The sequence below is a fragment of the Anser brachyrhynchus genome (genome assembly GCF_964034855.1).
Source record: "Anser brachyrhynchus genome assembly, chromosome: 2".
NCBI classification, from domain to species: Eukaryota; Metazoa; Chordata; class Aves; order Anseriformes; family Anatidae; genus Anser; species Anser brachyrhynchus.
The window spans coordinates 14,565,373-14,589,408 of NC_137695.1; the positions used below are offsets into that span (position 1 = coordinate 14,565,373).

A 24,036-nucleotide genomic window follows, 5' to 3' on the forward strand; every position below is an offset into this window, starting at 1 on the left:
ACAGTCTAGTAAAATTTATTGTATTTTAAGAAACCTTCATTCTTTTCTGCTGAAAGATATTTCTATATGGCTAGAGGTATCCATTTCAAATTTTAAAATACTTTGTTTCTTTCCAAACGTGCAGTGGAGCAGCAGAGAAGGAGGAAAGATATCAGCCAAACTTATTGGCTGAATTTCTTATTACATTCACACCAACTCGTCACTTACAAATGCAGCTCTTCTGTTTGCGTTGAAGTTGCCACATTACTGACCTCCTTCTCCTTCCTCCTCACTTCTCCCCTGATTTAGTTCAGCTTGATGGTTCTTTTTGGTTAGCAGCTTTGACATTTTAACAGCTGATTTAGATTAGTTATCCCAAAACAAGAAGTTCTAGCATCACTACCTTTAAAACTGTAAACTCTTTGGTGGAACATGTGATGATGTTTTGGCAGCACAAGCTCCTCTGATGTAAATTTTTGTGTCTCAATATTTAACTACATTGCAAATATATCTATATATATATTATAGACCTGGAATACAGTGAGGTCTACTTTCAAAGTATCTCACTTTCTATAGTGCTTTTACCCACTTCTACTTAGTGGGGGGAATGTCTATACCATGACACCTTGAAATATCTTTGCATTTTTCAGTCTTTTGTTCCCCTACTGCTTACAATATCTGCATACTTATCTATCCAGCACATACAGAATTACTGGGTAAATGACTGATAAAAACAGTCTCTGCCAACCAAACACACTAATGTTCTGTACCACGTGTCTAATATGTATCCCACAAAGAGGATAGCTGCTACTGTGTTCTGCTAGCATAATCCTAGAACCTAATAAACTGGGAGAAGTGTTTTGACGGTATAGTTGCTACTTTGTGTCACTGCTATTTTTGGTGAGGGACAGTTTATGAACTAAGACAAGTTCATTCACGTACAAATATTTCACAGCTCCCAACTCTATTGCATTGAAATCCCAGACAAATAGCCACTGCTCACAAATGGTGGGACCCTCCATCACATGGGCAGTGAAGTAGGTTATCTACTTCTCTCCTGTGAACAGATTAGTATAGTATAGTATAGTATAGTATAGTATAGTATACTTTTAACACTGATGGAAAAATTGCCAGTGCCCTTGCTTTAAATAACAGTGGAGCAACTAAAGCATATAATCAGATCCTGGGAGATTTGGCTAGTATGTTCTCTTGAGACAAAACATGTTCATTTCCTGTTTTCATAGAAAGTGCCCTAATCACTAAATTAAGGCTTGCTTGAAATGCTCTAGTACAGCATTGCACTACATCACAGAGCAATACATGAGCATCTACAAAATACACCTAGAACCTACCTAAGTCTGATTTTAGTTTCCTATTTTGGATGAAGGGAGAAATCTGTCCTGTGGTTAGATATCACTATTCACATATCATTATTTACAATTTCCTAGAGTATATACTAACTGAATTCCTCGTTAATCACTGTCTACTTCTGTGAAGATAATACCACAGGAACTCCAAGGAAGTTACAACACATTTACAGTAGTAGAGCTGATAGCAAAACTTGGCTCAGTATCCTCAAACATAAATGGATATTTTATCTGTTTAGTGCATGCTGTCTCTTTTATTGAAACTGAAACAGTGAAACAAAAGTCATCCTGAAGAGACCAAAAGAAACTTAAATGTGTATTTTTTCTAAACATATGAATATTTTATGATCTGTGGTTTCCATAGTGTTTATTTACTTTTTTGTTCAGTATTTTGAATTGTCAGAGTAGGTGTTAAACAGAGCAACAACAGAAAAACATAAAATAAGTTAGTACCAAACAGAGTTCTTGTATTTTAACTTGGGACACAGGCATGTGACACACCTACTAACAGTGCAGCCCGAATAACATATACATTGTCTTTTTGGACCAAATTTAAACCAAAAGTTCAACAATCCTAGAAAGTATCTAATACATAATTTGAAAATAATTCTGGGCATATTAAAATGCAGAAAAGCCTCAAGGAAAACAATTCACAGAAAGAGAAGCCAAATCACATTAATTTTGAAAAGAAAATGGAGTATCCTCAATAAAATCAGTTGATCAAATTAGCAAATGTCTTACTAATATCTACAGTGAGACATTCTCAAATCATTAGTTTGTGAAAACAGTTTCAGAATAGGCTAAAATTATCAGGAATTTTTTAAAATTTCATATTATTATATTTTCCTCCCTTTATTATTCATCAAAATTAAATTCCTATTTGCACTTAGCATCTTGCTATGGGTTTTACATGTATCATAATTTGCTTCTTCCTTTCAGGTCATGACAGACTAGAAAATAGTGAAGACCTGGTCGCTTGGGAGTTGCACAGTATTTTTCACTGTGCCTTTTTCAAACTCTGTGCTGTCTTCCAGTGAGCAGGAAAGAGAAACATAAATTATTTAATTGTCTCCCAAGGCTTTACCTAAACTCTCCCTTCAGTACCACTCTCTGTTCTCAGTGAACCTCAACAATAAGGCAAACTGAAAGCTTTCTTTGTTATTCTGGTCTATGGTACCCATGAAGCCAAACAAAACTCAGAGCTCTTAGGGAACTGATTTCTTTCTGTCTCTTCCCTCATACACAATAATGAAAAGTAAGACATTTTTTTTCTCTCATGACTAACAGCAAAGACAAGGAAAATATCATCTCCCTGATGTGATGATTTACATACAGTCAGCTTCCTCTTTTTATTTTTTTTTCTCAGTTTCTTCTGAATCTCCATTTGATTTCTCATGGTTATTCATCTACATAAAGGCGTTACCTCCTATGGTATGAAGTGGTTTTACGTGGAATCCTTGTAATGCAGCAACTCATAACCATAATCTAGGCTAAAATGTGTTATCTAAATTGCTGTGGTTTCAAAATTTACAAAAATATGTTTCCTAGAGCAATATAACTTCTCTTTTTACTATAACAACAAAGTAAACCCATTAGGAAGACTATGAATTTAAGCAATTAATTACACACTTAGTAATATTTTATAGTTTTCTAAAGACTTTCAAGTTCTTTCCAAAAATTATGATTCAGATCCTTCCACCATTCCTCACAGGGACTAGGAAAATATATAGAACTATTCCAACAGCAAATTATTTTTAGATTCTGGGAAAAAATAGTTTCTGATTCAATAATTTTTAAAAATCAGTGAAACAGTTTTCACTGTATGCATTTTGCAGAATGTGAAAGAGAAAAACAGACTTTAAGCAATTTCATTCAAGAAAGGGTAGAAAGTCAGTTATTTTATTTTTTAAGAAAAAGCTTTGAGTATCTCAGAGGTGAAAAGTTCCAAAGGCAAAAAAAGGTGGTCAGCCACATGATTATGGAAAGTATAAGAGCTGGATACTATCTCATATTTTATTTCTGTAAAATCTCTTCTTGTTGTATTACTGCACAGTAAACAAAAACAACTAACTATTGATTAGAGTGGAAGATATGTTTATTACATAACTAATGCCATAAGCATATCAAGAAGATAAATAAATTAAATGAGTATAATTATAATATCCAAAATAATCTTGAACATTTCAAGTTTGCCACTGACACGACAAAGACTTCAGCAGCTATTTGAATTATATATATACTCTGCAAAGGCATCCTTTGTTAAACAAGATAATTAAAATGTATAGCTCAAAGTTAGAGGAAAAGAAGAGAAAAAATACTGGATCTGATACACCTGAGTAAGAATTTTAAAAATACTAGGCAAATGTCAGTGATTTAAAGATGTTGATTCAGATAGTATTAGCTATTTAATGAATGTTTAATAAAGTAAGGTACAAATTAGAAAGCTCAATATGTATTTATTAATTCTGCACAGAAAACATCAGTTTGGTTGTTGGAACCATGTCAAATCAAATTTTTACTAGGTTTGAAAAAACCTGCATATATTCATGGTTTCCACAGGCTAGTCAAGAGCTTGAAATATTGGTCTTGACTGAGTAGTCAAGACCAATTCTTTCCACAGGAAAGTAATTCTCAGAGGAAATTATTTGTCACGTTACTTCCAATCTGAAGATCTAAACACAATCTTTCCTCTAGCCTTTGGCACAACCCATAATAATTGGACCATAGGAGAGAGCAACAAAAAAAGTGGATCCACAAGATGCATGCCAAACATCACTACTGGCTCAGTCATTTGCTTTATCACCCTCCCGCCCATCAGGAATAATCAGTAGCTGATGTTTAAATGACATGTCACTCTCATTCGTTGATGGAAGAGCAAGACAGAATGACATATTCTGCTGATCATTTATAGCTATTGGTTGTTATAGGGTATTAATGTGTAAAACACAGCCCTGTTTGAATTTCAGATGAGCAGATGGCCAGATGGATTAGCCTGCAAAATTAATATTCCGGCCCATACACTGCAGTACTTTGTATGGGCACTGACTACTTCAAAATCCATACAGTCAATTTAATGCATTTTATTCTTCAGGTCTTGCTTGGTACTTCCCCCTCCAATGCTGAAACTTGCAACTGCAAAAGACAATTCTGGAACACTTCTGTATTTTGGTGCCACTGCTTCCTTGAACATTTCTTTTGCAATGCCAGGCACAATCATTTCTAGTGCACACCTGGTGGAGAGACCAAAATTCATTCATTTCAGCTTACATGTAAATATTTGTCTATCTCTGTTGTACAATTATGCATACAGTGCATGGGAGCTATGGGTATTAGGTGTCTACCTTTGGCAACAGGTTTCAGAAACATTATTGAAATTATTCCCCAATGAACTTTTCAGTTCTTTTCAGAACGATTCATGGCCTTCCGCATATTTAGCCGCCATATGACTTGTATATATATGGATATGCAACAGGCAGATGTCATCCGTGCTTCCTGAATTGACTAGAACAGCAACGCAGATGCAGTGAAACAAGGAGGAGCAACGTACCTGCTTGCAGTTGTTGTGATACAGACTGCAGTTAGCAACCACAGCCTTGGTGACAAGTTCCAGCTATTAATAAACTGCAAGTTTGTCACGTTACCTGGATGCTTCTGAAAAGCCTACCTCAGACACAATCAGTCTGCTTTGGCCTCTGACACACTGCAGATGAATATAGCACAAGTCTTGAGGGAAACTGCTGTATTTTAGAGTCACCAGCTTGATTACTATTGATTATCTACTTGCCTCTATGGTAATTATTTCCCTTTGACAGTAGCTGCCTGACTGCTCCTTCTGGGACTTGGGTTTTCTGTTCTTTTCCCCACCACCACCATTTTTTTTTTTCCAGGCTGGTTCCAAGAAAGCAATTCTGATTCCTGTTTTGGGCAAAGCAAGGAAGGTAATAGAAGGGAAGGTCTCAGTTCTAATAGCAGCAGGAACTTACTAAAAAAAAATCCTTCATTGTTCCAAGGTAACCAAGAAGGCAATTCTGCTCTTGAAAACCAAATTGTCTCATGAGGCATGTTTTCCTTTTCCCCTTTGATGGGAAAAAATAATTTAAAATAAATAATATATGTGACATTAGAACACTCCCATATAGTTATAAACTTGCTAGATGATGCGAGGAGCAAATGGATTCCTATAGTTAAATTACTATGTAGTGAAAAACTGAGTTTAGCATCGTAAGGCATAAACCTGACTCTCAGCTATGATGACCCAGTTGAGCAGTTCAATAACAATGAAGTTGGGCCTCCAAGTGGCAGATGAGGCTTTTGTTTTATTTGTTTGACAGTAAATATCTGGCCTGTTGCTTAGCAGCCATATACAGAAACAAAGGCGTTTCCACGTTACAGCAGGTAAATCTTTCACAGCAATTACCAAATGGAAATGAGAACAGAATTGATCATTTCAAAACAACTGAACACAGTTGTTTCCTGCAGATGTTTTAAGCACAAAAAATGTCAATTTTGGATTTCTTGATAGTGTGAGAAGATTTCATATACAAAAAAAATGAGCATGGTGATTTTGAAAAATGATATGGTGAAAGTCTTAGAAATGGAGATTGAAGTTTTCAAACTTCTGTCAGCTGTTAAATCCATATTTAACTGCATTAAATAATTAGAGCCTCTCTCAGAGACAATGAGCACTTGCAACTCTTCCCAAATTCAACGGAATTTGCACATGCCCTAGCAGCATTTCACTCCTCCGGAACTAAAATATAAATAACAGAGCATCAGAGACTGAAAAGCTTTTGTGGATGTTTTAATAATTTTGTGCATATTCTGTTAAGCTTTATATCTATCATTGCTGATGCAAAAGCATCCACATGCCCCAAGTTCTCAGGCTAAAACTTGTGCATGACACTTACCCTTGCATGCTTTATTTTCATGCAAAAATCTTCAGCATTTGCAGGACTCACCTCCTGTTCCTGGAACAAAAAAAAAAAAAAAAAAAAAAAAGGAAATGCCAAAGCTACTCTTGCATATCACAGCTGTTGAGCTTTAAGGCAGGTATTTCACTGAGAAAGTAGCACTTAGCTTCACTGAGCAAACAGAAAGGGCCAAATTCTGCTCTCGGTTACCCTGGGGCATTTCACCAGCAACAATGAATCTGCATGTGAATAACCTTGAGAAGAAAATTGTTTTCAGGTACCTGAGCCTAAAAACTAAAAAATACTGGTGTGAATTCTGTCATTTTATATTTTCATTGAGGGGATTGAGCTGTGTTGTTGTTGGGTTTTTTACCCTTAAAGTTGATCCACAGGGCATTGTCATTATGTTTCTGTCTCACCTTTCAGTTGACAGACAGACTTCCTGCTGCAGAGACATTATTATTTAACCGGATCCACTCATCCTGCCACTGATTTGTTTTACTTTTGTTCCTGGCAAGGAACAGCAACTCTAGGTAACCTGTTTCTTGGTTTTTTGTTTTGTTTTGTTTTTTTCCTTTCTCATTTGGCTAATTCCTTCAGAACACTTCAGTAAATTAACCCCATATAGTTCACTTAGTAAACATGGGATCTCCTGAAAGGATTTATAAAATTAAATTACCTCAGAATTTCCAGACAATCTTTGTTTTTCTTTCATTTTGTCCAGTACAAGCTTAAGAAAAGACTCAGGAAGACAAATGTGAATGTTTAATTCCTCATCAAATAGGTGCTGTAAGCACAGCATGAGAGAATTGAAACAAAAAGGAGGGGTTTTTAACAAGCAATATAGATGTAGGCATGGCAACTCTGTTTCTGGAGTTTGTAATAGAAGTATTATCAATGTATTTGCAATAATCTGATTTTAATTACATCAGTCGTTTCTAGGTAGGGTTACCCTTTAGCAAATGTAATTGCTCTGGAAACTCACATCTTCTATGGGACCACAACCAAATTCTCATCCTAAATTAAGCTTAAACTGTTTGTATATGCATGTGTGTCTGTGTCTATATATATCTTTATAACACATCCTGTACTGTAAAACACTGCAGAATGAGAAGTAATGGGCTTCCTAAAAAAAAAAAAAAAAATACTGAGTGAAATATTGTCATCTCAGCAAAGTCAGGCCAGACTATTGTAAGAGTCCCTTACATTAATCTACAAATTTATCAGGAAAACATATTCAGCATAACTGTGCCAGATGGAATATTCATCCTTCCATCTTGCCAGAGTTTAAAAACTTCTATCAGATGGAAAAAAAAAAAAACTTCAAAATATTAGGTTGTAGATGGTATTTATAAAACCATCTTTGAGGATCCAATCCCAATTTATGTAGTAGACAATTAAAACATTCAAGCTAATCTAGATGAATCTTGGACTGAAACAGAGAGTAACCAGCTACTCACCACTTATTCAAGACATATCTTCTTCTTTCTAACAACAATTAGGAACACAGTTTGCTTAGTGGTGTCTGCATCCTAAATGCTTCTCTTAACACCACCGTGAGCCAAATGTATCTCAGAGATATGAAGCAATCCCAGTACAATGAAATCACAGAATGGTTAAATTGTCTCTGCAGGATACCAGTACATTCAGCACCTCATCCTTCCTTTGGCATGGTACGTGACAATACCACAGTGGTACCGTGGCTATTCACTGACTAAAATGTGTACATTCTAGCTGGACTGCATTTCTTTTATAATCATTCATATACTTTCAGTTGCAAGCAAGTTAATATGACTAAGTCCTGTGAATATTTATCAAAAATACTTCCACACATGCTGAATATTCCTGCACAGCCATTTTGAATGGTCTTTGATTTAATTCCTCTAGTCAACAGAGGATTCAGTTATTTTGTCAAAGAGATGAAATAATGTTTGTTATCAAGTAATTATCAGCAAGCAACCAGACAAAATAACTCGTGAATAAGTCATAGGCTAAAATACGTGGAAAAAAAAAAAGTATTATTGAGATAATTGCTCAAAAAATCAGGACCTACTGGAAGAAAGTAGGTGAACATCAGAAAGTTCTTGATAAACTGAACATGATAGCTCCAAAACTTTTGCACTGTCTATATTCAAGCTAAGGAGCTGGAGACCTGACAACTGATTTTTCACATAGGAAACATGGAAATCTGGAAAATGAACTGAACTGAAATTCTCTGTGGGTAGAATGCATAAGGGTTTCAGATGAATATACACAACATTTTCTTCTCGCTTTCCTGTTCCCCAGGTGCTCCAAGAATCACCAAAACAGTACACCTTCCAAAGTCTTTATTAATGCAGAAAGAAAACAAAAAGCATTTGTGCCCTAACATGTAACACTGAGGTAAATAGATATTAGACACTTGGACACAAGGGAGGGATCCACAGATCAGTATACTCAGAGTTATGCTTTAATTGGGGAAAAATGAGATGCCTCAGATTGCTAGAAGTTAGGCAAGTAGTGATACAATATTTTCAGGTTCTTCAGTTAAGATTTAAATGCCTATAGGGGACAGAGGAGGATCACAATTGTATGTCTAACCTACATGCAATCTGGAAAACATACAAAGAAGCTTTAAAACACCTAGTTTAAGTACCAAGAACAGTCTGGCTCCAGAGCACAGAACTCTGCAAACTAATTTGGGGAATGAAAACATTAACCTCCACAAAGCTCTAAACTGGATTAACTCCCACACTGAAATTAGCTCAGTTAAAACTACCTTAGATACCTCAACACTCACTCCTCTACAGTTGACCCCCCTGGAGAAAACCCTAAAAACTTTATCCAGTACATTGGTGGCAACAAAGTACTCTGTCCTGAGTAATTAACAGAGGATTTCTCAAGCTAGTTTAATATATTAACATGAAAGGAGCATTAGTAAAAACCATCTAGTCTGCACAGCAAGCAAAGTTAAATGCAAACAGATGGAGCAAGTACCGCAGGCCTGTAAGACCACACTGCTCTGAGGAAGCCATACGGTATGGGGCAGATGGCTAGATATGACTAGGAAAAAAGTGTTTCATGTAAACTTTTGAGACCAATTGGCCAGTGTTGCCCCCGCATTAGTTTCTTCCAACTGAACATCTTTAATAAAATGACCACTGGTGCAAACAAATGCGTTAAAAATAACCCCTCTGAAGTCCCTTGTCATATTAGCTACCTAGGCTCCCTGTCTGTACTATTTATACTGTCCCAGAACTCCCATAATCTGTTTGGCATGGAGAAACAACTTGCTCCTTGCCCTTCCATTCCAGTGCAAATACTTCTTTCGGCTGAGCTGAGCTTCGTTGCTCTGACCAACCCACAGCTCAACATCAGCACTTTGGCAAACTCAGGATATGGCAAATCCAAGCCAATAATGCATAGTACTAAAACCAATATGAGCTCCCAGCCAAAACTGGTGAATGGATAAATCTGTGCTTAGGAACCCGCCCAGAAGCTGACACTCCCTTAACCACACAATTAAATGCTGTGTGGAGATACCCAAAGAAATTCAGATACTGCAAATTCCAGTAACTCCGCTCTACACATACCAGTAAATCCATTTAAGTGTTCTTTTTCACTTGTAAATACTCTGCCTTGGTGTATTTCAAGATGTAAACACTTGAGTTTAATAACTTTTGACTTCAGTGCATAGACAGTACAGGATCAATTTCCTAATTACATATATAAAATTCAGTTTGCTTTCGCAAAAGAAAAAAAAATAACAAGCTGAGTACAGCTATAGTAACACAATCACCTCACAGACATTTATTTATAATGAAGTCAGGACACACAAACGAGAGGTTTGCAGCAAGATTCTTTGTTTTGTATAAATATCTGTTCCTTTCACTTTCAGTCTTCTTGCCATGGTTAACAACTATTTTTCTTTAAGCCAAAGTTGTTCTGAAGGAGAAGAGCATGAACTGCCAGCAAAGAGGTTTAGATGTCCTGTTCATAGTGTTGTAGTAGCAACCTGTCAGGATACACCAGTTCACATTCATCCTTTTTCCCACAGAAGTCTTCTCTGTGAAGGAATTTCTTTGGGAGGTCACAGCTAGAGAAGAGAGTAGACATTGCTATCTGCAAGGAAATCCTTATTCCAGGCTCCCAGAACTAACCTGGACAGCTTGCACAGACTTTTTAAAATGAATGTTAGTTACAATTTTATGAATATTAAGTCTTCTATTCAGAATTTCTCTGCTCCATTTTAACATTTTATCTGATTTGAAAATAATCTAACTCTTGCCTTTGTGCAGGCCTATCAGGAGATCCATATAAAACATGCAAATGAAAAGAAAAAAAAAAAAAAGTATAATTAAACTCATTGCAGTCTAAATTTAAGTTTAGACAGAACGAGTTTGGGCATGAGTGAAGTATATCCAAAATCTAATGTGAAACTTTGTGTTGCCGAAAAAAGGAAAATACTGGCTCTTCTTGTTCTAAAAGAACCATTATTCACATGCAATATTATTGTCTATTATTGTCTATGCCTCTTTTTTTTTCAGGTCTCTACTGCTGCCAGTACAGGTAAATAGTGCTATTACCTCTGTTTCTCTTTAAGACAGTCATTCAAATCAAATATGTCTGCAGATCATCATCAGATATGATACACTCATCAACTATGATATATAAATGGAAGTCTAACTTCAGACTGTAAAAATATGCTCAAAAGAGGCACAAATAAAAATAAACTGGAAAAAAGTTCCATGCCTTGACTCATTTACTTAGCCTAGCAAGGTAGGGCACATATCAAAGTTACTTTTACTGTTCAACTCTCCAAATTAAAAATAAAATTTTCTGTTGAATTACAATCTTCTTATACTCCTCTGTATATTTTTTCACTATGTACAGGAGGGCAAATTGAGGAAGTTTTATCTCACCGAGACCCAAGTTCATGTCACTGACTTTAGGAATTTCTCTGGGATGCCTAATTAGGAGTCCCATCAACAAAGACTTCCTATGTAAGTCAATGCTGAAAGACAGGCAACTTGAAAGGATAATTCAGTGTTGCTGCTGTCTAAAATTGCCTCTTCTCATGGGCTATAGAACAGGACTTCTAATCTCAGCTGGGTATTACAATTAGTTGAAATTCATTCTGGCCCAACTCCCTAGGGTTCTGTCAGTAAAAGAATTTCCCATTTCTTTCTTCATTCTCGAAAAAGATTTCTACTCACAAACCCAAGAAACTCATAGGACTGAGGCTCCTGTCTTCCACTTGGCCCTCCAGGCTTCTAGCAGCCTATGAAAAATACCATTCTTACTGGTTCTGTGCCTTCACAGTCATAACCACTGCTGCTGCCTTAGACTGAGTTCAGTTTTCCTGGTAGAAATTTCTATCTAGGTTTCTTGAACTTTAAATTCACCCCTTTTCTAAGTCAATGCAATTCCCTAGAAGGAGCTCCAACTATCTAAGGTGGAAAAAAATAAACTGATCACAACGGCATGGCTCCCCACTCCAAACCTTTGGTGTTTTGAGCACAGATGAATAAAGTAAAGCAGAGCCCAGAGCGACTCTTTGCATCCGCAACCCTAGAATCAGTCTATCCTGGAGTCCTGAGGACATCCAGGATGCACAACTATCACAAGTGTATTTTGCTCCTAAAGTAACCTGCTTGTGAATTCATCGCAGGAAGAACATAGAGCCATGGAACAGAAAAAAAAAAAAAAAATCAAAATCAGATGCAAGTACTTATGCAAGAAGAAGTACTTACTTCTTCTCAGGGTATACTTTTAAACAGGCAAAGAACACAGCCTTGCAGAACCTCATTCCAAGCTTCATGAATTCAGGCAAGTATAGCAGTTTTTCAATAAACCAGGTAAAAAATATCTGGGCTAGCAATGACAGGCCAGCAATATAAGGGTCATTTAGGAATGCTAAATGAAAATTTTCAGCCTTCTAGGATTTGGATGGGGGTGGGGAAAGAAAGACAACTGCATTTCCCCACATTTCTTTCCTTGAGAGAATAATTTTTTTTCTCTCCCAGAGGCGACTTGCTAGGGAAAAAACAATGATTTCTCACTCTTTCTTACTGCTCTCTACAATAAATGAAAAACTATAGGGAAGAATCAAGAAGGTGGTTTAGCTTGGTTTTATGGTCAAAATTCAGGTCTGTGTAGTCTGGGAAGGCTGTACTGACTGAAAAAAAATTATGAAATTATGATGTGAGGGAGAAAAAAAATAGTAAACCCTACAGAAATAGGGATTGTATTGTCCGGTTTCCTTCAGCCATGGTTTTCAAGAATGACTAATGATTTTGGCTGTTAGGATGCCTAAATCACCTTTGTGGGAATTCGTTTCCAGAAAGTGCTGAGTATCTTTCCTCTGAAAATCAAACCTCTTAAAACTGTATATAGATGGGAAAACAAAAATGGAGGGATAGAAAACTTTCTTTAAATTTAGAATATTTTTTTAAATACCTACTTAACTACAATGCCCAAAAACACACTTCGAAAAAATATCATTGTTAAGGGATCAGATTATCTGCTATTCAGTTACAGTATCGCAATATATACCCTTGAGATATTCAAGCAGCTCATGAGGAAAACTAGGGAAGATAATACATTATCCGACACATGTAGAGTCTTAAAATAGGCAAAAATAATGCCTTCAGACATTTTTTCTTTGCTATACCAAGACTGATACTTTTACAATATTTTGGACATTTACTAGACACTGAATTTACCATAGTAGTGATTTTTAATAACAAACTATTTTATAAGAAAGTTTTTGTAGCAATTAGTGTTTTGTTTTGTTTTTTCCAATGTAGACAATTTCCTGCAGTTATAGAAATCATATGCACCTTGAAATCGTGTATGTGAAGCCTGTGGAAATTTATAGATCTCATCTGCATTTGTTTTAAGAGTTCATGTAACTATCAGACCAAATGGGACTACACAGGTGACTGCAATGAAGCATGTGCTTGGTTGTCTTTACAGTATTAGGACCTTACCCATGTTGTATGACCTTCACTCATAGTCAAATGTTCGCATATCGTAACACCTGAACATTTATGACAATCCACTTGAAAATATGCCACAGCACACAAGGTTATTATATGCTTACAGGATACCATTACTTAGTTTCCAAGTTCAGTGGGAATTTACAGATTCACAGAAAATTTACAACACACAAGCAGCTGCTTGCAGGATTAAATCTTCTACCTCCAGCAGCTTTACAAAAGTTTTGCATGATATATGTTCACTACACAAAGCTAAGTGCCCACCAATCAAACTGCTATGAATGCCCCCAAACTAGTTATCTCTTTAGAAGATAAAGTGTGCTGTTTACATAACTTATTAAAGATTGCACCCTTGCATTCCTTTTTCAGATAAAAAGTGTGAGGGCATTGCTTTATCACTTTAACTATGTGTTTCTTTGAACATATTTGTGCTTTAAAGTAAACACCAATGCTATTTTTTTACGACTACTAAAATCAAAACACATCTTTCCAAACTAATCTGTACAATGGTTGGAAAAAGCCTTTGATTCAGTACCGTAATTATAAACAGGCACTTAAGTCAGACATACTAAAAGAGCATCAGTCATTTAAAATCAAATTAACAGTTTGATTAATCAAACACCAGACTGTCAAGTCAGATAATATACCTGGTGGCTTTGTTCAGTTCCCAAAGAGGGTTTCCACTTTAAGCACCACAGACTTCATCAGCAAAACAAAATTTACTCAGACAGAAAACTTTGGTTTACTTTAAACATGCTATATAGTATTACAAGGAAAAATCTCACAACAAGCCAAATTCTGCTTCACTTTTATGTGGTCACACGGCAGGAAAAAAAAAAAAAAAAAAGAGAGACTTTACAGATACATTTCCTGTCTCTTTGAGGCCCACACTTTAGACAGGAAAGTGCAGTGGGATTTAGAAGGATGTACATTAGTAGAATCAGGTCATGCTTAAGAGGCATACAAAAGTGGTAGAAAAATAGTTTATTGACTTGTTTTTGAAAGTTAGTATTTTTTTAAATAAATATAAGAGGCCGGCATGTAGTAGATCATACATTACGTTCATTTTCACACCTGAATCCTCTTCCTCTCCATTAGAGTATTTTCTGTTCCTAGCACATGGCATGGAGTCTGGAGATCAGTCTTCTTCATGAAAATTTGGAAAGATCTTTTGCATTAATCAGTAACTTTAACACAAAAAATTTTTGTAAACAATTCATTCAGCCTTACCTCACTGCACCCTTATGAACTACAACTAAAGAAGTTGAACCCCATTTACCTTGGTGTAAAATTAGGAACAGTGAAATTAAAAGACTTGTTCAACTTAAAAGAGAAAGTCTGTGTAGAAGCAAGGAATCATATGAGGCCCTAAACACTGTATTCTAAGAATTAAACCACCCTAAGAAAATATAATTGCTGTCAGGATGCTAAAAACACAAAATGGAAAAGGTCATGTTATGTAGTTACAGCCCCCGAGTAAAAAAAAAAAAAAATGCACCAGCTGCAATATATAGCATGCTAAAACAGCCATACATCTTTAGAACTATCATGGAAAGCATCAGACCTGTGTCACAAAACATGTTATTTCTCTGTGCTAGTGGGATCAACCAAAATAGAGAAAGTGTGACTGAAGAACTGAAGTACCTCATCATCGACCCAGTGCAAGAGCAACACATGGCAGCATGTCTGGCTCTATGTGTCTCCAGGTATTTTGTATGTGATTTGTGAAGAAAAATGATGCTAGTCAAGAAATAAAGAAGGCAGACACAGACACTTCAATTGCCCACAAAGGTCACAAATAGAAACTTAGGGAGACAGAAAGCCCTCTTTCTTCTGCAATATCCTAATGCTGCTGTTGTTGGTTAAAGGTAGTCAGGCAAAGATTCTGCATGCTCCAGAATCAAAGTTTTCAATCTTTTGGCCTTCACAAATAGCCTGAAAACATCAATGAAAAAGAAGCTAGAAAGAGAGTTTCTCACCGTATCGGTTCACCCGCTATTATTAGATACAGAAAGATTGCACCTATGACAACCATTCCGAGTTGTGAAGCAGCATCAAGGAGCAGATGTGTGCTTCTGGGGATAGGCCTGTTTTCAAAAGAATGATTCTAAATGCATATCCTTTGCAGTGTCTGATCTGAAGCCCATATCCAGCATGGCAAGGAAGGATAAAATGGAAGTATGCCAAGTATACCAACATAAAACCTCTAAATTCATAGCAGACAATTAAAATGAATGGGAATAGGGACCAATTCCAGATTAAACAGCAGCAAAGGAAAAACTCGAAGAAACAAAACTCACCACCTCATACACCAAAGATCCTTCTGTCATGATTCAATATGCAGCCTGCATAATATCTATGGATGTGTAACTAAAGAAAAATCAAAAATGCCTCTTGTAAATGTTTTGAAAAACTGATAAATTCTTGGCTTTGTTCCACCACTGTTTTTGATACTCCTTCATTTATGATTATAATTCAAACTTTTAATGCCTCTATGCTTTCAGTAAAATGTGTATTCTTTGCTAGTTACTTTCTAAACGACTTCTTTCAAGAAGGATTCTGCCTATGGAGTTATTTGGGGGGCTGAAGAGTCTAACTTAACTGAATATTTTTTAATGTTCAATGTTGCCCATTGATATGCTATGACTGTTGAATATTAAAGAACTAAAGATGTGAAGAAAATAATTGGCCAGTTGAACATTCCACCCCACATTAGAAGGACATCTCCCATCCAACTGCATAAAAATTTTTTTTTTTTTTAGAAAAAGATGCAAGAAAAAACATAACCTACAGCTTAAGTGTGTTTAGAGTGAAACAAAGATCAGTTATAGGAAAGCTAAAGGCTTATGGTAAAAGCATTTCTCTTGCTTATATTGGCATAAACACAAAAGGTTTCGAAGAAAATGTATATGGTTGTTGCCAATTTATTACAGTAGTTCTGCTAAAAAGAATTTCTAGCACAGGTCAAAATCCAGTGATATATGAACCATAATGTCTTCTGAGGTTTGGATCAAGTATGTACTGAAAATTACAACTGCTTATCTAATCTCAAAAGCTTCCTTTCTTCCCTTTTCCTCCACAATCTTGTTCTCTCCCTCTACAGCATCATCCCAGTTTACTACTAGTCCATCTCACTGTTTTAAAAATATCACAATGAAATCTCACCAAATACTTTTTTTTTTTCTAACTGTAAATGTTGATCTGATGGCTGTTTCAGATATCGGATCTCAGGAAAAGAGAATTCGTAATATATTGCAACAGCAAGATTCAAATCTTCTATCTGGTGGACTGAGTTCTTTCAGGATTTCTCAAGACTGAATGAGCTAGAACTTACCACCTCCAGCCCACAACCCCCCTGTAAAGACATGCCCTACAGAACTATTTTATATACTCTACACAAAAATTCAACCATGGTTCTGCACAACTGTATAAGCAATTTGGGCTTGAAAATTTGATTCAAACCCATTATACGAGAATTGGTACAGATTGCAGACGGTATTCCTTAATGTGAAGAAATGACTTCTTTTAAAAGCACTTGATTGATCTTCAGGGCAGATGGATCATCAAATAATGTTTACGAATGATGGCTATAGGATGGTTCGCCTTTAATCCTCATTGATTTTAATGAAGTTAGAACAAAAAGAAAAGACTTCAGTACATCTTGTCTTGAACACCAGAACAATGTCATTTTCAACCAGCTATACAATACCTAATTTAGGAATCTTATTTTAATGGCCTCACATGAAATTAAAGTGCTTAAGATAGATATGGATTTCATTTTTAGGAAAACTCAGAAACACAAATTAATGATCAGAGCTTAGGACTGAATTTTTAAACACTTGGATTCCTTACTTTTCTTCACACTTCATCACTCAACTTGTTTCATGTTCTAAAAGAGAAACAAACAAAAAAAAAAAATCACCTTTTCCAACAATATGATCCCAGCTACAGGCAGCAACAAAGTTCAAGAATCATTCTCTTCCACGTCTAAATGGACTTTTTGGCTCTGTCACAGACACCCTATCTGTCTTGGCATTCATATAAGGGGAACTCTAACTACTCTAACTATAAAGGCAAAATAAGGATGAACTACCTTCTTTACCTCCTTAGCATCTTGACCACAAAAGATTCAGACCAGCCTTTTTTTTTTTTTTTTTCTGTTCCAGACTAGCTTTCTGTGCAGACACAATATCCCAAAACAATAGAAGGCTATAGTATAAAATAACAGTTTTACTCACAAATTAAAAAATATATATATTTTATAACAGAATCTCCATATGCTATGCTGGAAGCTGTGCTGGAATATTTGCAATAATACAACTTATTTTTGTATACACTAGTCAGTCAGTCTACCCAAATGGGGTCTTCCATAGGGAAGATCATGTTTAACTGCTGTTCAGGCAAAAATGACTGCATGGCCACTAACAACATTAGTGCCTGAGTAATTTTTTAGCCTCATATTCGGTCAATGTTTAAATTCACTTTAAAAAGTAAAAGAAATATTCATCATGTTTCTTAACTTTTCTAAATCATAACACCTTACAGTGTAAACATCTGAAATGAACAACAGAAGGGAGAAGTTCAGACAATTCAGTACATTCATTTCCCTCATTTGCTGTAGACAAAAACTACCCTCTTAAATTTTTTTAAGGATTCAGGTAAAACTAATTCAGATGGAATTATTTCTCTCTCTCTCTTGCTCTCAAGAATTTGATCAATAAAACAGGCTTTTAAAAATATCAGAAAGACAGTGAACTTCTCCAGAAGTCCATCCCAGCTGAAATACACACTAAAAGTTCATTTGCTCTAATCTGGCATGCTAAAATACATATTCCTCACTTTTCACAAGAATTTGTAGGAGTCTGGACCATTTCCTTCATAAATCTTAGGGGTGTAATAAAGAGAAACCTTTCACAGTATGTCACTGTGATTCTAATTCCATTAACAACTTTATTTCAACAGAAACTGTGGCCCCTCCAAATACACGCTTCTGAGATTGCAGGATTTTCTTTTTTCCTTTGCATTAGTTTTAAATACAGACTCGTACAACTGTACAGAATAATAGCACTCAAAGGAAAACAGAAAAAAAACTGTTATAGAAATAGTTGTAATCAGCAAAATTCCAGAAAAAGGGGAGAAACAGGATTATTTTAATAGCTTTTTCATATTGGTACTTGCTGTATCTTTAGAACAAACATTTATGGAAATTAAATCAAGACTTTCTCAGACTTCCTGCTTCCTTTGCAACATTCTCTCCTTTTTTGGTCTATGTACTGCAGAATAGATTTAGCTCCCTGTTCATTTTCCACCTTTCGTTCATGCTATCCAAAGGGCATTTGAAGGAGAACTGCACCTAATTAGCTCAGGCCAGCAGTACCAAACTGCGTGGGATAAGGATCTCTTCCCACAGCAAATAAACTGGGCCATACTGCTCTTTATATTTTTAATTACATTTCTCAGACACTAATCAAAGTACAGCTCAGTCATCTGCATGAGAAGTTACACTGTTGTAACATCGTTTTCAACATCTGAAAGGTTGATACCAATAAAAAATATGTGCTCACAGTGAAAAGCTCCCTTATTTTGACATCAGCTGCTAAACACATCTTGCTTCTGTCCAAACACTACCCAGTGTAAAAACAGAGACTGAAAACAGTTTAGCTATTGGCTTAACAAATACAATGGTGTTCACCCCTTTTTTTGTACATTTTACTCACTACAATGTGAATAGCTGCAGTTATAGTAGCACTTGACCATGCCCTCTTGGACTCAAATCTGAATTCAATTGTCCCCTTCCATCACAGTTTTCCCTGACCGAGGAAGGTGACCTGACAGTGTCAGACTGAGGCCTCTCATCTTGTATAGTCACAAACAAACAATAATACAGGGTCGTGCCTACTTTCCTAACAACAGTAATTCATGAAAGAGGGAGTATTATTTAAACAAAAGAATTAATTATTTATTCCATTACTAGCAGAACTCTAACCTACACTTTTACAGGTAAGATCCCCACTCATTTAAATACATAAATGTCTAGGACCTAGAAAGGAAAGGTGCATCTCAAGCAGATTACATAATCGCTCATAAAAAAAAAAAAAAAATCTCCTACCATCTCAGCTCAAAATATTGTTCATGTATGTGATGTAGCAACATCAAAAAAAAAAAAAAAAAAGGACAAGTAAAATACATTTATTTCCAGACTATTGCTGCAAAACTGAGGCACAGAGATAGCAGGCTACACTGGAAGGGTGTAGAGTTGTGTGTAACACCCATCCATGTACCCTATGTTACTGAGTCACATGGTCAAATTTTCTCTGTGTTACTCCAAATCATTTTTGAATATTTGAATATATATAATTTACTTCTTCTGAGAAGAACTGTATATACAGTGGATTTTCATATTTTTGGACAGCACAACATTCCTTGAAATGACTCCAAACCTGAATAACAGTGTTTTAAAATTAACTCCAGTCACAGCTTCATTCATCCTCAGTGATGATCCAGCCCAGGAAGGGGCCAGATAACAAAACCACCCATGGTCACATGTATTCTTACATAAGAGTGGCCATACTGGGTCAGACCAAAGGTCTATCTAGTTGGATATCCTGCCTCTGACAGCGGCCAGTAGCAGATGCCTAAGGAAAAGTCACAGAGCAAGGCAAGCACGCAGCAGTCCTTCCCTCGGTTACACTTCCAACATTCTGTGGTTTCAGGGCTTCCTCTGAGCCAGAGGTTCTGACAGCAGTTTTATAATGCCAAATTAGAGGATTCAAATTCCCAGCCCTTTACTTTGTGTGACAACGGGAGAAAGAAATGCTTAGCAGTTAATTAATTCATGTGATAAGCAAGATATGTTTTTTCAGCCTCAACACAATTTAAGTGCTCCTGCTGCAAAATTACATTTGTTTAGGCAGATTTCCATGTCACACATCTAGACACGAATTCCATCGATCTTCTCATTTCGTTTGCTGTTTGAAGCTGCAGAGAATCCACAGTTTGTCCATAACAGATGCCAAAAGCCTAGAAACTTATTACACACTGCTCACAGTGTGGGTTCAGATACATTATCAGCATAAAAAGAAAAAGGCAAATTAGGCCACAGTAGGAGAACACATTTTTAATATTGCAGTCTGCAGCTTGCATCTCTAATTTAATGATGCTGTTTCCCAAAGTTATGCTGCATCATTCTAGGTTGCTGAATTGAAGAGATGACAGCGATCTAAATTTTTACAAGTGACTGGGCAATGCAGATAGTCAGTCCGCTTGATGAATTCCAGAGAAACCTTCAAGGCCAAAGTGAATGAGACATTTTCAAAGTATTCTTTAGGTATTCATACAGACAGAAATTAGGTATGAATCCATTCAATGTATCGAACCTGGGGGAAAGGGAGATTTTAGTGCATTGTTCCAAAAGAACAGAAAAGAGAAACATATGATACCTGTATGCAAAATCCATATACCTTCTTTAAACTGTGTATGTGTAGTCCTGTTGATTAAATAAATATACACACTGCACACAAACTTCACATAAATTATCATCTGAAGAAATCATCGCTTGCCAAGAGGATTATCTGTGCCATTATGTCTTCTCTCTGGAGCTGATGAGAGGTTACCTTTTACATCATATCCACTGTTTACTCCAGATATAACAGAAATCTTGAAAGCAGATATCAAAGAGTTGCAAAGAAATACCGTCAGCAAGGAAAAATGTTGCAAAACTTGTAGATTCATGATACATCCTTCCAAGATTCTGGTCATCTGGGGCAACTAAAGTTTCCTTGGAGGAGAATCTCCTGACTAAGGATTAGTAACTGATACAGAGGAATACCTCAGAGACAATGACATTTTAAGCCATATTACTTTTATAAAGTAATACATTTTACATACATGTAAAGTATACATTTTTCAGTTTAGGAAGAAAAAAAAAAAAAAAGTCAGCTCATATACCATCAGTTTTGACCTGGACAAATGGAAACAAAGGCAAAAGCCTAGCATCTATTGACTTTAGGCTGAATAAAGGTCATTAATATTGATAGGTTCAATTCCAATAGTTCCCATACCCTGAGATATTGTATACTGTTGCAATGAGATGGTGTAGTGGTTTAACCCAGCAGGCAGCTAAGCACCACACAGCCGTTCACTTACCACCCCTCCACCAAGTGGGATTGGGGAAGGATGCGGGGTAGGTAGGGGCAGGGAGTAAAAGCTTGTGGGTTGCTCTGCAACAACTGAAACATGAGTGCGTTATCAACATTATTCTCACCCTAAATCTAAAACACAGAAAATTAACTCTATCCTAGCAAAAAACAGGACCGACCAGCTTATCAGAGTTTTTCTGCTGAAATGACTGCCTAAGGATGATGAGTTCCTGCACTGAGTGTTTACTTTGCTGATATTCAGAGGATGTACAAGCATGTCCCATAAGACCAGTCACCAATGAACATCATGTCTGCTTTGGCTGCTAGCTACCAAGTGTCAGGCACAGTAGAAAATGATTCAGAATTATAATTAAGCTTGTGATTATTTTGATCTCCATTATAACCCAAAGTGTTGTGTTATTTGTGCAAACAAATTAAACACAGCAATCAAGTGGGAAGAAGGTGTCTGATTCTTGCTATCCTGAAGTAGAATTAAATTAGAAGTAGCACTCGTGTATCGAAGATATTATTACTGTAAGATTTTACTAAGCAATGCTGCAGGACCGTAGAGCCATGCAATTTACATGGCCAGTTTTTAAAAAGAGAATCAATAGTACTTATGTCTGTAGTGTCTGAGACACATGTGGTTTGCTGGACTGAATCATCAAGCAAGCTTTTAATTGTCTTTTTTATCATGATTTGTTCAGGAAAATATATTAGTAAAACAAGATAGGAAATGTTAAAAAATATCAGGTCCATTTGTCCTTTTCACTCAGGAAGAAATCAGAACTTATTCTCAGAAATACTAGATGTGCAAAGAAAACATTCAGTTGTTTCATTTTCACTATTTCCATTTTAACTGTTCTGAACCTGAATGCCACCAGGCTCATTTTATGATCCCTTATTACTGCAATGGATGAAAGAATCAACATTTTTATGTTTTATCCACCACTTCAATGTTTATCCACCATTTTCATACCAGTTATGATCTTGCATACTTCCAAGTTATTTCTTCTCCAGGCTAAAACATCCTATCCTGCCCAGTATAGGAGCTGTTCCATATCTTTGAACGTCTTCACTGCCCTTATCTGAACTTTAATTTCTGATACATCCTTCATGAAATGAGAGGAGCAGAACTGCATGCACTATTCAATGTGTAAGTAAAGGCTGAATACAAAGATTGTCATAATGATGATTTATAATTTGTTCTTTATTCCTTTCCTAACAACTCCCAAAATTTCATTTGATGTCTAGATTGTACTGAGCCCTGCATAACGCCAAAGCTCCACTGCTGAATGGTAATGGTCATTTAAAGACTACTGTTCTGTATGTGAAACTGGAATTGTTTTCCCCCAAGTGCATTACTCTATATGTATTTATACCACACTTCATTTACAATTTTATTAGACAGTCAGTCTCTCAATCTCTTTGTGCAGTGCTGCATGGTCTTCCCTCACCCATACTACTCAAAATGATCTTTATCATTGGTGCTTAATAATTTTCATCCTTCGTTATACTTCTTACAGTTCACCCCCTTCAGGATCTAGACTTACCAACTGAAGCTAAGGCTTACATACATTCAGAAGACTTTTTAAAAATAGGCAAAACATTTTAACAGTATTCATTCCTTTAATTAGAGGCCAATTAGAACATAAATTCTGCATTGTAGCTAATAATTTAACAATTCTAGAAATCTTCTAGAACTCTTGTCATGGAACTGCGAATCCTGGGACACAATTCATCTCCTCATCCTGATCTATTACTTGCACTTCTGAGTAGTATCTTTTTGCTGTACTGCTGGCCAAGCTAGTTTTAGGAAAAGAAGCCTTTTCTGAAAAATTTATTTTGATAGGTGGTACACTTTTACTCCAATCTCTAATGTAGGGTCTTTAATCATTTTACTCTGTTGGCTGTTCTTTTAAATTTATTTCCAATAAGCTTTCTTATTTTTATGCATTTTCCCTTTTTGAAGTTAAATATTACTACAGTGGCTTCTTTTTGCCTTCCACAGGATGCAAACTTTAAATTTGTTCTGATCTCTTCATCCTGACAAGTAGTAACATCTTGAAATATGCTGTGCACTATGCTGAGGATTTATTCAAACATCGCTTCCCCTTTCCTGGATTTTTTACTCATCACTAACAGAATAAAACTTTCTAGAAAATACCAATGAAGCTACTTCTTAATGGAAAAATTGCAAGCCTGATCTGCTTCTGAAACATTAGAGACATTCCCAAGCCACTGAGACAACCTCTATGAGTATAACATCACAAACCATAAATCAAAGGCTACTAATGAATACAGTTCAAAAACGTCTTTCATATGATGTGGTTTATTTTTTACATAGAAAGAACAAGAATTGTTTAAACTGCTTGTTTGCAATTGTGATTTTGTTGCATAATACTGAGATTTCGTCATTTTTATAGGAAATAGCCATAAAGGTTATCCATCATGCTTATATTTTGAGTATGTTTGTAAAGATCAAGTTAAACACAGCTTCATAACTTCCAAGTCCTCAATGGCTAGTTATTTTACAATAGGAACTAGAATCTCAAGAAAATGAAATGCAGAGAGAGAGAAAGAGAGAGAGAGAGAGAGAGAGGGAGAGACTTACCTATAACTAAAGCTTTTACTGCCATAGTTTTGTTAAAAGTATAGAGGA

The 24,036-nt window shown here is 36.0% G+C and overlaps 1 protein-coding gene and 1 long non-coding RNA gene across 2 annotated transcripts in view; one reads left to right on the forward strand and one right to left on the reverse strand.

Annotated features, from left to right (window-relative positions):
* Positions 1-24,036, reverse strand: part of LOC308190043 (uncharacterized protein) — a 316,509-nt gene that overhangs the window by 251,190 nt on the left and 41,283 nt on the right. Inside the window, exons 2-4 of the mRNA XM_080580892.1 lie at positions 17,089-17,125; positions 6,254-6,313; positions 208-4,576 (exon numbers count right to left, since the gene is read on the reverse strand). The gene's annotated coding sequence lies outside the window, so the exon portion shown is untranslated. The remainder of the gene's footprint in view (positions 1-207; positions 4,577-6,253; positions 6,314-17,088; positions 17,126-24,036) is intronic.
* Positions 6,320-11,100, forward strand: LOC308190047. The gene is made up of 4 exons (XR_013946800.1): positions 6,320-6,533; positions 6,683-6,789; positions 8,543-8,638; positions 10,783-11,100. It is a non-coding gene; the product is annotated as an uncharacterized lncRNA (long non-coding RNA).